Source organism: Rana temporaria, chromosome 10, assembly GCF_905171775.1.
Source record: "Rana temporaria chromosome 10, aRanTem1.1, whole genome shotgun sequence".
Classification (NCBI taxonomy): Eukaryota; Metazoa; Chordata; class Amphibia; order Anura; family Ranidae; genus Rana; species Rana temporaria.
In genome coordinates this window covers 73,043,113-73,056,826 of record NC_053498.1, presented here as the reverse complement: position 1 = coordinate 73,056,826, position 13,714 = coordinate 73,043,113, and positions in this window count along the sequence as shown.

Here is a 13,714-nt window from a genome sequence, read left to right as displayed (position 1 = left end):
TGACCGCATCCAGAAGAAGGGTGACCACCTCTCCCGGATTGCCCGGGACAATCCCACATTTTGCAGGTCTGTCCCGGGCACCTTCATTCCAGGACAATACATGTCCTGGAATGAAACTGACACAGCCACCCAGGTCAATCTGATGCCCCCAAAAAAGACTGCCACATCACTGCTTTACTCACTGACAGTACTTGTCCTGGCCAGGAATGCCTGGAGGAGCACAATCCCCGTCCCCTGTTTATGATTGGAGAAATCATAAATCCCGCCTCTTGTGTCCAATCACTGTGCTGTGATTCGTTACAGCACAAGATGATTTTTGGGAGGGGGGGGGGGGGGTGTCCCTGAATTGTAGTTTGGAAATGTGGTCACCCTATCCTGAAGTCAAAGGCCACATACACACGATAGGATTTCCAGAGGAGAACGGTCTGAAGGACCGTTTTCATCAGTCCAAACCGATCGTGTGTAGGCCCCATAGGTTCTTTAACCTTCGGTCAAAAATTTTAGAACTTGCTTTAAAATTGAACCGATGGACTGGTAACCGATAGGTCAAAACCGATCGTTAGTATGCAAAAGCATCGGTTAAAAACCCGCGCATTCTCAGAATCAAGTCGACACATGCTTGGAAGCATTGAACTTTGTTTTTTTTCAGCACGTCGTTGTGTTTTACGTCACCGCGTTCTGACACGATCGTTTTTTTAACCGATGGTGTGTAGGCGCGACGGACCATCAGTCAGGTTTATCTGTTAACCGATGAGAACGGTCCGAAGGACTGATCGTGTGTACGCGGCCATACACTTCAGTTAGTGGAGGTATTACTGATACCACTAAATGAAAGCTTCAGGGCACCCTTAGTTTGGTTTTATAGTTTACTTGTCCTCTTTTAGAGATCACAAAGAGGTATCATACATGTTAGCAATGGTTGATGCCACTACAGGTACAGAAATATAATACACAAATCACAGGTTACAGGGTACAAACAGGGCTGGTGCAAGGATTTTTGACACCCTAGGCGAAACCTCATTTTGCCGCCCCCCACTTTGGCTCTGCCCCTGACTCCACCCCCTTTGCCCTTGTAACACATGTGACTTGACACATACACTGACCTACCTGAAAAGGGCCAGTGCTAGCCAATTTTGTGCCCTAGGCACGACCAGCTAATTGGGGAGGAGGGAAGAGGGGGGCTAAGAGAGAGGGGGACTGAGAGGGCGGCTGTAAGAGAGGGAGGCTTTAAGAGAAGAGGGGTTGAGAGAGTGGGGGCTGAGAGAGGAAGGGCTGGCTAAGAATGAAGGGAAGGCTAAGAGAGGAGGGAGAGCTAAGAGAGGAGGGAGAGCTAAGAGAGGGGGCTGAGAGAGATGGGGCATGAGAGAGGTAGGTAGGAGGGAGGGCTGAGAGAGAGGTAGGTAGGAGGGAGGGCTGAGAGAGAGAGAGAGAGGTAGGTAGGAGGGAGGGAAGGCTGAGAGAGAGAGGTAGGTAGGTAGGAGGGAGGGAGGGCTGAGAGAGAGAGGTAGGTAGGTAGGAGGGAGGGAGGGCTGAGAGAGAGAGGTAGGTAGGAGGGAGGGAGGGCTGAGAGAGAGCGGTAGGTAGGAGGGAGGGCTGAGAGAGAGGTAGGTAGGAGGGAGGGAGGGCTGAGAGAGAGGTAGGTAGGAGGGAGGGAGGGCTGAGAGAGAGGTAGGAGGGAGAGGGGGGCTGAGAGAGAGGGAGAGGGGAGCTGAGGGAGAGGGGGGCTGAGAGAGAGGAAGAGGGGGGCTGAGAGAGAGGGAGAGGGGGGCTGAGAGAGAGGAAGAGGGGGGCTGAGAGAGAGGGAGAGGGGGGCTGAGAGAGAGGGAGAAGGGCTGAGAGAGAGGGAGAAGGGGGGCCTAGAGAGAGGGGGTGTTAGGAGAGTGGGGGCTGAGAGAGGGAGTGCTAAGAATGGAGGGAGGGCTAAGAGAGGGGGGCTGATAGAGATGGGTGGGTTGATAGACAGGTGGGCTAAGGGGGGGCTGAGAGAATAGGGAGGGGGCTTAGAGAGGGGGGGCTGAGAGAATAGGGAGGGCTAGGAGAAAAGGGAGGGGCTTAGAGAGAGACGGGGTTGAGAAAATAGGGAGGGCTGAGAGAGGGGGGGATGGCTGAAAGACAGGGGGCTGAGAGAGAAAGGAGGGGGGTGGCTGAGAGTATAGGGATGGCTGAGAGTATAGGGATGGCTGAGTTTATAGGGGTGGCTGAGGGTATATGGATGGCTGAGGGTATAGGGAGGGCTGAGGGTATAGGGATGGCTGAGAGTATAGGGATGGCTGAGAGTATAGGGATGGCTGAGAGTATAGGGATGGCTGAGGGTATAGGGATGGCTGAGATTATAGGGATGGCTGAGGGTATAGGGATGGCTGAGGGTATAGGGATGGCTGAGGGTATAGGGAGGGCTGAGGGTATAGGGAGGGCTGAGGGTATAGGGATGGCTGAGGGTATAGGAATGGCTGAGGTTATAGGGAGGGCTGAGTGTATAGGGATGGCTGAGAGTATAGGGATGGCTGAGGGTATAGGGAGGGCTGAGGGTATAGGGATGGCTGAGGGTATAGGGATGGCTGAGAGTATAGGGATAGCTGAGGGTATAGGGATGGCTGAGGGTATAGGGATGGCTGAGGGTATAGGGCGGCTGAGGGTATAGGGATGGCTGAGGGTATAGGGAGGGCTGAGAGTATAGGGATGGCTGAGGGTATATGGATGGCTGAGGGTATAGGGATGGCTGAGGGTATAGGGCGGCTGAGGGTATAGGGATGGCTGAGGGCATAGGGATGTCTGAGGGTATAGGGATGGCTGAGGGTATAGGGCGGCTGAGGGTATAGGGATGGCTGAGGGTATAGGGCGGCTGAGGGTATAGGGATGGCTGAGGGTATAGGGAGGGCTGAGAGTATAGGGATGGCTGAGGGTATAGGGATGGCTGAGGGTATAGGGATGGCTGAGGGTATAGGGCATATATGGGTGAATAGGAATGGTGGCGCTGCCTAAGTGTATGCCTGCGTCTGTGTAGACCTAAAGGTGGTCTACTCAGACCAGGGTCAACTGTGGAGTAGTCCAAATGTGGATACAGTGGTCCCAGTTGGGCTAAATGGGAACTGCGCTGGTGAGAGTCCCAAAGTTCCACAAGGACTTGAGAGCAATGGCTCTGAGGCTGTCAGCTACACTTAAAGTGCTCTGTGGATAATGCCTAATGCTGGATGCCGGCAAAGATATCCAGAGGGTGTACTACTAGACAGTGAGATGCCTGAAGGTGCCAGAGTGCACCTGAATTTAAAATGAGAGGTGCTGCCTCTATGTAGCAACCACCTCAGTAAGCAAATACCAGATATAAAATTCCAAAGTTAAAGCGGATGCCTGTAGGGGGAACAATGATGTAAGACAGGTGTCTAGTACCAATGTATGCAAATGAAAAATATGCCAGGTTGTAAATGGGTATATACCAAAAACCATCAATAATATGGATAACACAGTAAATAACAGCAAGGTGTGTATCAGATGCAAAAAGCCCAGTATCAACAGTCCAGCCTGTGATCGAGCCAGGCAGATATACTCAGTATTGTCCGTGACCCTAGAATGTGAAGGAAAAACTGATGGTATATGGCAACCTGTAGCTATCACATATATAGTCCATACATGTCCATTAAACCATTATAAGCATAGGAAATGAAGGAATCTTGGTAATACAATTGGAGTCCAATAGAAGAGTATAGATGTGGTATAGAGGTGCTCCTACAACACACTGCGGCGTGGTCCCGGTGCTCCCCTCAGGGTTCCCCACTCACCAGATAGAGGTCCCCTCTTGGGGTGGCGTACATATATTGTGGGGTCCTATGTCCGTTGCTCCGCTCCAATCCTTCCTCCAGATGGATGTCAGGCTCCCGATGTTCCCAGGACTCTACTTCCTTATTTCCTCAAAAGAAAAATCCAAAAGCTCCAATGGTGTGATAAAGTATGAGACCACGTGGTATAGCAAAAAGATGTGGTATTTATTGGTTGATAAAAAATATAAAATATAATATATATATATAACCTGCCGTGGGGCTGGCTGCTGCAGCAATACAAACAATGCCAATGACCACGCTACTCCAATGATGGAGTGTACAGGTGAGGGTAAAAAATCATGTTAAAATGTAAATGATAAAGTAACAGATGCAAAAAGCAAAAAGCAAAAACAAAAAAGGGGAGATCTGTGGTCTACAACAAGCAGCGCTGGAGGCTGCAAGTAGCCGGCGTGTGTCAGCACTGGCTTGTCTGTGAAACCAACGTGTGCTGCCTAGGTGTTTGGCGTGCGCTCCAACCAAACCACCTGCCGTAACCCGGAAGTGACGTAGCACGTGACGTAGCCTGACGTACGTTTCGAAATCTAGTTCGTGGCTGCGCTCTAGGCGGCAGTGCGCTCTAGGCGACTGCCTAATCTGCCTAGTGGTAGCGCCGGCCCTGGGTACAAACCAAGTAGACATGCAATGTTAACAAGAGGGGTCAAGCATGTGTCAGGCCCCGTACACACGGCCGAGAAACTCGACGAGCAAAACACATCGTTTTGCTCGTCGAGTTTCTTGTGAAGCCGCCGAGGATCTCGGCGAGCCAAATTTCCTCATTGAGTAACGAGGAAATAGAGAACATGTTCTCTATTTGGCACAACGAGATTCTCGCCGGTTTCCTTGACCGAAAGTGTACACACGGCCGGGTTTCTCGGCAGAATACGGCTCCGATCGAGTTTCTGGCTGAATTCTGCCGAGAAACTCGGTCGTGTGTACGGGGCCTAAGGGATATTGAGATGTGTGTAGCACTACCCCAAAAGGAGGCACTGATTAGGATGGGTCCTCTTTTCTTTACCTCAACCTTTTGACGGGAAGCAGATAAAAAAGTTTTTTGCATTGGTACATGCCTCCCTTGGCAATTCTCAGCTACCCATGCCCATTTTTTTTAAGTGTGCAAATTGGCCTTGAAAAAGGCCAGAAAAAATATGATTTAACTCCCATAGACCTCAATGAGGTTGGGTGCGCTATGTTCAGGATTCATCGATCTTAGGTTGGGTTCTTGGATGTTCCCACAAACTGAATCCAGGCCAGTTTGCTCCTCACTAGTGCTGACATATACTGCACATGCATAGTCGACCTTTGTCAGTATCATGAGGCCATATCGTGAGAAATTATATGCATGTCCAAGGATCACTTATACAAATGAGCAATACAACTCCAAAGCATTTCAGGGGTTTAAAAATGTCATTTAGTCAGGCCTTATTAGCACACAGAGCAGCTGTAGAAACTGTAATAGTGTGTGTCCATTCTGCAGCGTATAGGCTGACCAGTGTACATGCCACACACCAATCTGCTGTCAATCAAACCAATGTCACAGAGACTAATTGCCTAGAAACCCTGACGCACACTGAGATAGTTTCTGCAGCTTATTATGCACTTGAACGCTGTAGAGAAGGGTATTTTTTTATAACTGTCAAAATGATTGGCTGTATTCTTGTGATTTTATCCATAAAAAGATTGGATCATCCCCATCAATATAAATGACTTGATGTTTAAGGCACCCCCCCCCCCCTCATTCGGAAGCCATTTTTTTTTACATACCGTTTTATGATAGACTTTGCCTCTCTATGAGTTGCTTGATTATCTGCTCACACACAGTGGCATTTAATTCCATTTTAGTGTGAGTGGTTAAAGGAAGTCTGTACTGAGAAAGTTCAAAAAAAGAAAGCTTAATACATTGACAATTTTCATGCCATTTATATACCTTTTTGACAAAACACCTCTTATAACAGTTACTTCATTGTCGCATGACCTAATTAACTCATTGGTAATAATAGACATTGCAGACGTACAGTCACTAAGACATTTGTCACTGCATCTTAGTTTCAGGGTTTCATACATCCTACACAAAATAAAGAAAACCAATTTGTTATCGTACATCACAGGACACAGAGCAGCCATAGTAATTACTATGTGGGTTAGACGCTACCTATAGGTGAATGGAAACTGGTACACTCAAGGCAGGAAGTCCCCCCCCTATATAACCCCTCCCACACAGGGAGTACCTCAGTTTTTTGTCACGGTTAATCAGGGCTCAAGTCCTGCGGGAACGCGTGGGAACGCGTGGAGTTCCTGCACTTTTTTCACAGCAGGAACTCAGTTCCCTTTGCAGGACTAGAGCAACCGAGAGCCGCCCGAGCCAATCCTTTACTAAGTGGCGATGCCCTGCTCGAGTCACTGTCAGGGGCAGGCGAACCTTAGTAATCCTTTGTTACTGGCTTCTTTCTAAATCCTGTGATAACTCGTGGCAGACCTCCGCAATGTCTCATGGGAACAAAGACAAAAGCTCCCAGGAGACATTGCGGCAGGGCCGGATTAACAATGGGGCTGATGGAGCTGCAGCTCCAGGCCCCTTTCTCAAGATAGGCCCATTTGCCCAAAAAAAAAAAAAAAAAAAATTTTTTTTTTTTTTTTTTAAGATTTTTTTTTTCTAAGATCGAATTTGGGGGGTTGTAGCTCGATGACCAGAGGTTACAGAAACCCCACATTTGGGGGTAGGCATTGGAAGAGCTACCCCACAACTGGTTAAAATATGGGACGGCTATCATTTATGGTTCCGGAGATACGGGCCTGCTTGCACAGCCTGTCAGAAGCTAAATTCAGAGCGGCCAATATAAATACAAGCTGACACACTGCAGCAGACTGATAGGATCACAGTGCTTATAATAATTATTTGTATATTACTCATGGTAATTAACCCCTTGCCACCCAGGCCAATTCTGACACTTCTCTACTACATTTAAAAATCATCATTTGTTTTTTGTTAGAAAATTACTCTATGGTGGTCTTTGCACTTTTTATGTTGCACGGTGTAGAGCTGCGCGATTCTGGCTAAAATGAGAATTGCAATTTTTTTGCTTAGAAGATAGATCACGATTCTCTCACGATTGTTGCGGCGTAACATCATCTTTCTCATTAAAAAAAAAAAAAAAAAATGGGCTAACTTCACTGTTTTGTTTTTATGGTTTTTATTATTCATTGAAATGGGCAAAAGCAGTGTGAAATAAAATATTGCAGCAATTGCCATTGTATTCCCTAGAGTCTCTGCTAAAATATATATAATGTTTGGCAGTTCCAAGTAATTTTCTAGCAAATAATATTGCTTTCTAACTTAAGAAACAAGTGTTGGACTTTAAGTGGTTACATTTAGTTACAATGTTAGTTAGTTACAATGTTTCATTTTGTTTACAAACTTCGCAGACTGCCCAGATTTGTTCTTTACACACAGAAGTGTATCCCTTTGATCCAAGAAGGAAGTGTTAGTTACAATGTTTCCTTTTAAACACTTGGCAGACTGCCCGGATATTTTCTTTTGACAGCTGAAAGTCTCTCCACTTGTTATATGAAATAATCGGCAAACTCTGCATTGGAGATCGTCAGGGGGGTTGAATCGAGATCACAATTTTTTTTAACGATTAATTGTGCAGCTCTAGCACGGTATTTGCGCAGCAATTTTTCAAACATGTTTTTTTGGAAAAAAAATGTTTCATTCATTAAAAAAACACTAGTTAGTTAAGTTAGCACAATTTATTTGGTATCCTAAGCGATGCTTTACATTTTTTTAGGTTACATGTGTAGAGTTACAGAGAAGGTCTAGTACTAGAATTATTGTTCTCGCTCTAACGATCGTGGCATATGTAACCTGTGTGTATCTGGCTCTGATACTACCAGTGCCTACCCAGCCACTGACTAGTATCTCTCCCCAGCCTGTCCCCATACACCCTCTCACCTGCTGACCTGTGGATGGAGGAATAACCCCTTTTTTTTTCTTGTGTTCTGCCAGTGAGTACAATGATCAGTGTTGCTAACTTTAGCTGGCAGCACTGATTGTTTTAAGAAAAAAAAAACAGGCTGGTTGTACTCAAGTTGATTAATAGATTGACTTGTGTAAAACCAGCTAGCCCATACATAGATTGACTATGGCTGGTCTCTGCATAATTGGCGTAATTTCAATCCATGCATGACCCGCTTAACCACTACTCAGTCCCTAAATATCCTTCCACTCCTGTACATAGTGCTCACTGTCATACTCTCCACACTCCTCTCCTGTACATAGTGCCTACTGTCATACCCTCCACACTCCTCTCCTATACATAGCGCCCACTGTCATACCCTTCACACTCCTCTCCTGTACATAGTGCCTGCTGTCATACACTTCTCTCCTGTACTTAGTGCCCACTGTCGCACCCTCCACACTCCTCTTCTGTACATACTGCTCACTGTCATACCCTCCACACTCCTTACCTATACATACTGCTCACTGTCATACCCTCCACACTCCTCTCCTATACATAGAGCCCACTATCATACCGTCTACATTCCTCTCCTGTACATATTGCCCACTGTCATACCCTCCACACTCCTCTCCTGTACATACTGCCCCATCATACCCTCCACACTTCTCTCTGGTACGTACTACCCTCTGTCATACCCCCACATTCTTCGTGTACATACTGCCCATTGTCATACCCTTCACACTCCTCTCCTGTACATAGTGCCTTTTTCCGTACCCTTTGTACTCCTCTCCTGTACATAGTGCCGACTGTTAGACCCTCCACATTCCTCTCCCTCACCTGCACATACTTCCCACTTATATACCGTCCATACTCCTTCCCTATGTCGCTTACCCACAAAAACAGTTCTTTAAAATTATACTGAATATCCTCAATGTTACCAGCTCTAGAATGGACACTCTTTTGTTAGTTCAACTAAAGGAAATCTCAGGGCTCATATTTGTTCTGCCCCATTATTAGTACTCATTTAATTTTGTGATTACTACTATGATGTATAGAGGAACATCGGGGATCTCAGCTACTCTAAATATAGCACTTATATAAAAAAGTGGCCCTGAAAATATTTTTTAAATGTTGGCAACTGTGCACTTAGGCACTGCCGAAGGGCCACCGTCCACCGGGTCAGTAGGGGGCCCCATGAGAGGCTCCTGGGATCCTGTGATAATAAAGCGGTAGTAAACTTTCCTGACATTACTACTTTTTAGAGGCCCTGGGGTAGGTTATGCCACAACGTACAAGTATGCACAGCATATTAGCACATTAGGGTACACTTACATTTTCAGACTGAGCCCTCCAGTGCTGCGATGAATCAGGCGGGGCCCGGGCACTTCCATCTTCACCCGGTCTTCCTTCTGGGTTCTGTGCCTTTGGTCACTTGCCTTGGCTGGGCTGCGTTCATGTCATTCCCACACATTTATTTATTATTTATTACACCCCATTCACACCTCCGCGACAAAACGCCCGACGTCGGCCGCTCGTGCCGCTGGAGGGGAGAATTCCCATTGCTGTCTATGAGATGGTTCACATCTCATAGACGCCGTACACCTGCGGCATGAAAAAAAGTCCCGGACCCTTTTTTTCAGGCGGCATTGGCGTTCGGCCATACAAAGCAATAGGAAGGATTTGTAAAAAAAAAGTTACACTATTCGCGGCAAAATACGCCGCGTACGCCTAAAAGGCCCCACCAAAATCCTCAGCACCAGGCCCATGATGTTCTTAATCTGGCCCTGCATTGCGGCATCAAGGAAGTGACGGAATACCCGCACACTACCCGATTAATCCATATACAGGAAGCGGCCAGTAACATAAAGGATTACGAAGGTACAGTGGATCGAAAAAAAACATGCAGTTTAGTAATTAAGCATATGAGCGTACCATTTTTTTTTTTGATGGGGGAGTGGATCTTGGGTGGGAGTTCCCACACTTTTTTCCCCAGGACTTGACCCCTGCGGTTAATGATGTGCTAAGAGTAATCTCTGCTAAAAAAGATCCTTGATGGGATCAAGGGGCTATGTTATCGAATAAAGGCCAAAGTGAATGGTATCCGAGCTTTGAGAAAGAAGATCGAGGTTGCCTGCCTGTAATGCTGAGGTCTGGACCCTGGGATCCAGCACCTTGGTCACATATACTATACCAAAGGTTGCTCTGGCAGGGTGCTGTACAGGTCCAAGGGAGAGGCCCCTATATACAAAAGGGACCCAGAACTTAAAGGTCTGTCATGATATGGCCTGCTGTGATAGGTGAAGATTGGGTCTGTCTGTGATTTCCAGCAGTATCCTGCGGCGGAAATGGTAAGTTAAGAAGATCCTTGTCACAGATCCGCTGTGGAGCTGATCTGTGTCTTACCTTTACCGCTGTAGGTCAGCTGACACCTGTTGTTCCACAAGCTTGTGTAGCGCCCCCTTACTTTCGGTATGGGCACTACACCAGAGTTAGTGGGGAATGGGAGGATTAGTTTACTCCCATTCACAATTTGTTGAAATTCGGGCTGTTGTCAATTCAGAATTGTCCTGTAGGTCAGTCTGCGCTCCAGGGGTGCGTTACCACCCCTGGGCGATAGTTGGTGCTAGAGGGGTCCTGACAGACCCACCTTCCCCCAGCAGCCAACCAGAGGAGTGGTTCCATCGTTGGGCATGCTGGGGGGGGGTATATCTGTGGCAACCGCCATTAGCTGTTCTGTTCTGTACGGGGCCCGAGTTCCAGGTGCGGCATCCACCTTCAGGGTGCGGGCATCCATGGGCCCCGCCACCGTGTCCTATTTGACCGAAGCTGCGCGCCATGTGGAGTTTCACTCTGACATTGAGAGGGGCCACAGCGACTTGCTGGGTCCCAGACCTTCACTGAGAGGATCCTAAGCTGGGAGCTGTATGGTGAGGGAACGGCTCGGGGAGAACCTAGAGATAGAGGTTGTCCGGGAGGCCTAGACGAACCATTGAGGATCTGGTCACCACGTTGCATGACAGGTACACTAAAGCTGTCAATTGGTGACCCTTATTTGAACTAACTGGGAGGATTGACTCTATTCAATCCCTTAGGCCCCGTACACACGACCGGATCTGTCCACTGAGATTTGTCTGCGGATCAGTTCCAGCAGCCAAATGCGGTCGTGTGTACGGCCTATCGGACAGTTTTCCGGCGGACATTTGTCCAGCCGACTGTTTTCCAGCGGACAAATATTTCTTAGCATGCTAAGAAATCTGTCCGCTGGAAACCTGTCCGTCGGACAAATCCGGTCGTCTGTACAGACTCACCGGACTTGTCCGACCGACCGCCATCCCTCCAATGCGTCGAAGTGATTCGACTCATGCGTGGAAGTATTTACCTTCCAGGGTCGTGCACGTCGCCGCGTCATCGTCGTGGCCACGTCGCGACACGTCACCGCGTATGTTTTCCGCGGGGATTTTGGTCTGATGGTGTGTACAACCATCAGACCAAAATCCGGCAGCGCATATGTCCGATGGAAACGGTCCGGCGGACCGTTTTCATCGGATAATCCGGTCGTGTGTACAAGGCCTTATACCTAAAATCTTTAAACCTGTGGCAGGGGCATGTTCCTCCCAGTGATTTGCAAGTGACACTCCGGCTGCCAGGCACTTTACCCACTCTAGCTGGAGTGGCGACGAGTTGAGCTAAATTATTGCAGAGAGCAGGCTTGCTCTCCTTCTTATCCAAGGCCTGATACTAAAGTTCTCTCCACGCTCATCAACCTTTCTCTATTGTGTGCCATGTTGATGTTGGCCGTGTTGGGCCTTGGAATAAAGCATTGAAAACGTATTTGATGTCTGGACACTCGCTCTTTATCCACACTCACAAGTATCACCCCTAGACAAAATTAAGAGGGGCAACTTAATACGCTGATCCCAAACTAATCAGCGGCTCCTTCGGGGGTGAGCGCTACACACATAACTGAAACAACGTAACCTGTGTTTACAATGTTTCAGTTTATGAATGAAGAGAAGACGCTGTCTTCTCTCCTTTCATTTTCAGCGCAGATGATGCTGATGCTGCTGAGAAAGGGACTGGGGAACATGTGTCCCTAGTCCCTGTCTCAAATATTTTTGTAGAGAAAAAAACACACTGACACAAATTGTTAAAGATAAAAAAAAAAAACTACTGACACATGTGCCGCTGTCACATGAGATTAAAAAAAAGTATCCGTATTCGGTATCAGCGAGTACTTGAAAAAAAGGATCGGTACTTGTACTCGGTCTTAAAAATGTAGTATCGGGACAACCCTACTGAGAAGTATGTCATAGGTAGAATTCTTGCCTTGCTTCAGTTGGGGTAGAAATTACACTGGCAATAAAGGGGTTGTAAAGGTAATTTTTTCCCCCTAAATAGCTTCCTTTACCTTAGTGCAGTCCTCCTTCACTTACCTCATCCTTCGATTTTGCTTTTAAATGTCCTTATTTCTTCTGAGAAATCCTCACTTCCTGTTCTTCTGTCTGTAACTCCACACAGTAATGTGAGGCTTTCTCCCTGGTGTGGAGAAAGCCTCATGAGGGGGGAGGGGGCAAGCAGGCAAGTCAGGACACTCTCTACTTTGCAGATAGAGAAAGGAGCTGTGTGTTAGTGGGCGTCCCGACTCTCCTGCTCGCCCCCTCCCACCTCAAGAGGTTTTCTCTACACCAGGGAGAAAGCCTTGCATTACTGTGTGTAGTTACAGACAGAAGAACAGGACGTGAGGATTTCTCAGAAGAAACAAGGACATTTAAAAGCAAAATCAAAGGATGAGGTAAGTGAAGGAGGACTGCACTAAGGTAAAGGAAGCTATTTAGGGGAAAAAATTACCTTTACAACTCCTTTAAGTACAATCAGGTCAGGTCAGGTTTAGGCCTTGTCAGTATTTGTTCAAAAGCCGCTTGCTTCGCATTCTCCGCCGGTTAGGCCACCCTTGTGCCCATGGGATTTGAATCTGGTTCTGTCAGTTTTACAAAGACAGCCTTTTGAGCTGACAAGGAAAGTAGTGTTCTTGGTTGCGGTAACTTCCACAAGAAGGGTATCAGAATTGGCAGCATTTAACTTGTAAAGAGCCATATCTAATTGTTCATAAGGATAAGGTGGTGTTGCATACTCACCCAACCTTTCTGCCTAAGGTAGTGTCAGATTTTAATCTGAATCAAGATGTTGCCCTGCCTTTCTTTTTTTTCCAGAACCTCGTCCTGCAGAAGAAAGATTGTTACACTCTCTCGATGTAGTGAGAGCAGTAAAAGCCTATCTGAAGGTGACAGGCCAGATACGGAAAACTGATGTTTTGTTTGTGCTGCCAGATGGCCCTCAGGAAAGGGCAGGCAGCGTCAAAATCGTCTATTTCAAAATGGATTTGTCAGGTTATTATTCAAGCCTATGGCCTGAAAAGTAAGGTTCCACCTTTTCAAGTTAAGGTGCACTCTACCAGGACAGTCAGTGCTTCTTGGGCGGTGCATCACCAGGCTTCTATGACTCAGATTTGCAAGGCTGCAACTTGGTCGTCAGTATATATGTAGCGGACTGCTCCTGTTGGGCAGACGCTGCTTTAAATTTAGAGGGGAGTCTGAGTGTTAGTTGACTCAGACACATATCATTTTGACTAAATTTGGCCTCTGTTTCAGCCATGGCTGAGCTGGGAGTAACCACCGTTTTTCGCCTGGGGGTGTTGTTATCACTCCAGGCCAAAGGGTGGCAGCAGCTCAGTCAGGGTGATATTGGGTGTCCCCCTTGGCAGCCAATCAGTGGGGGTTGATCATCCCGCTGTGCATGCTGGGGAGGGGTACTTAAGGAACAGACGTAGTTGGACCGCGGTCATCAGCCGTCGGTCATTGGTCTGTCGTCCCACCACCTCGTGGCCCTCCTGCCCGGGGGTGCGTGCTCCTGCAATCCTGGCTCCGGAACCACGTTGATCCAGAG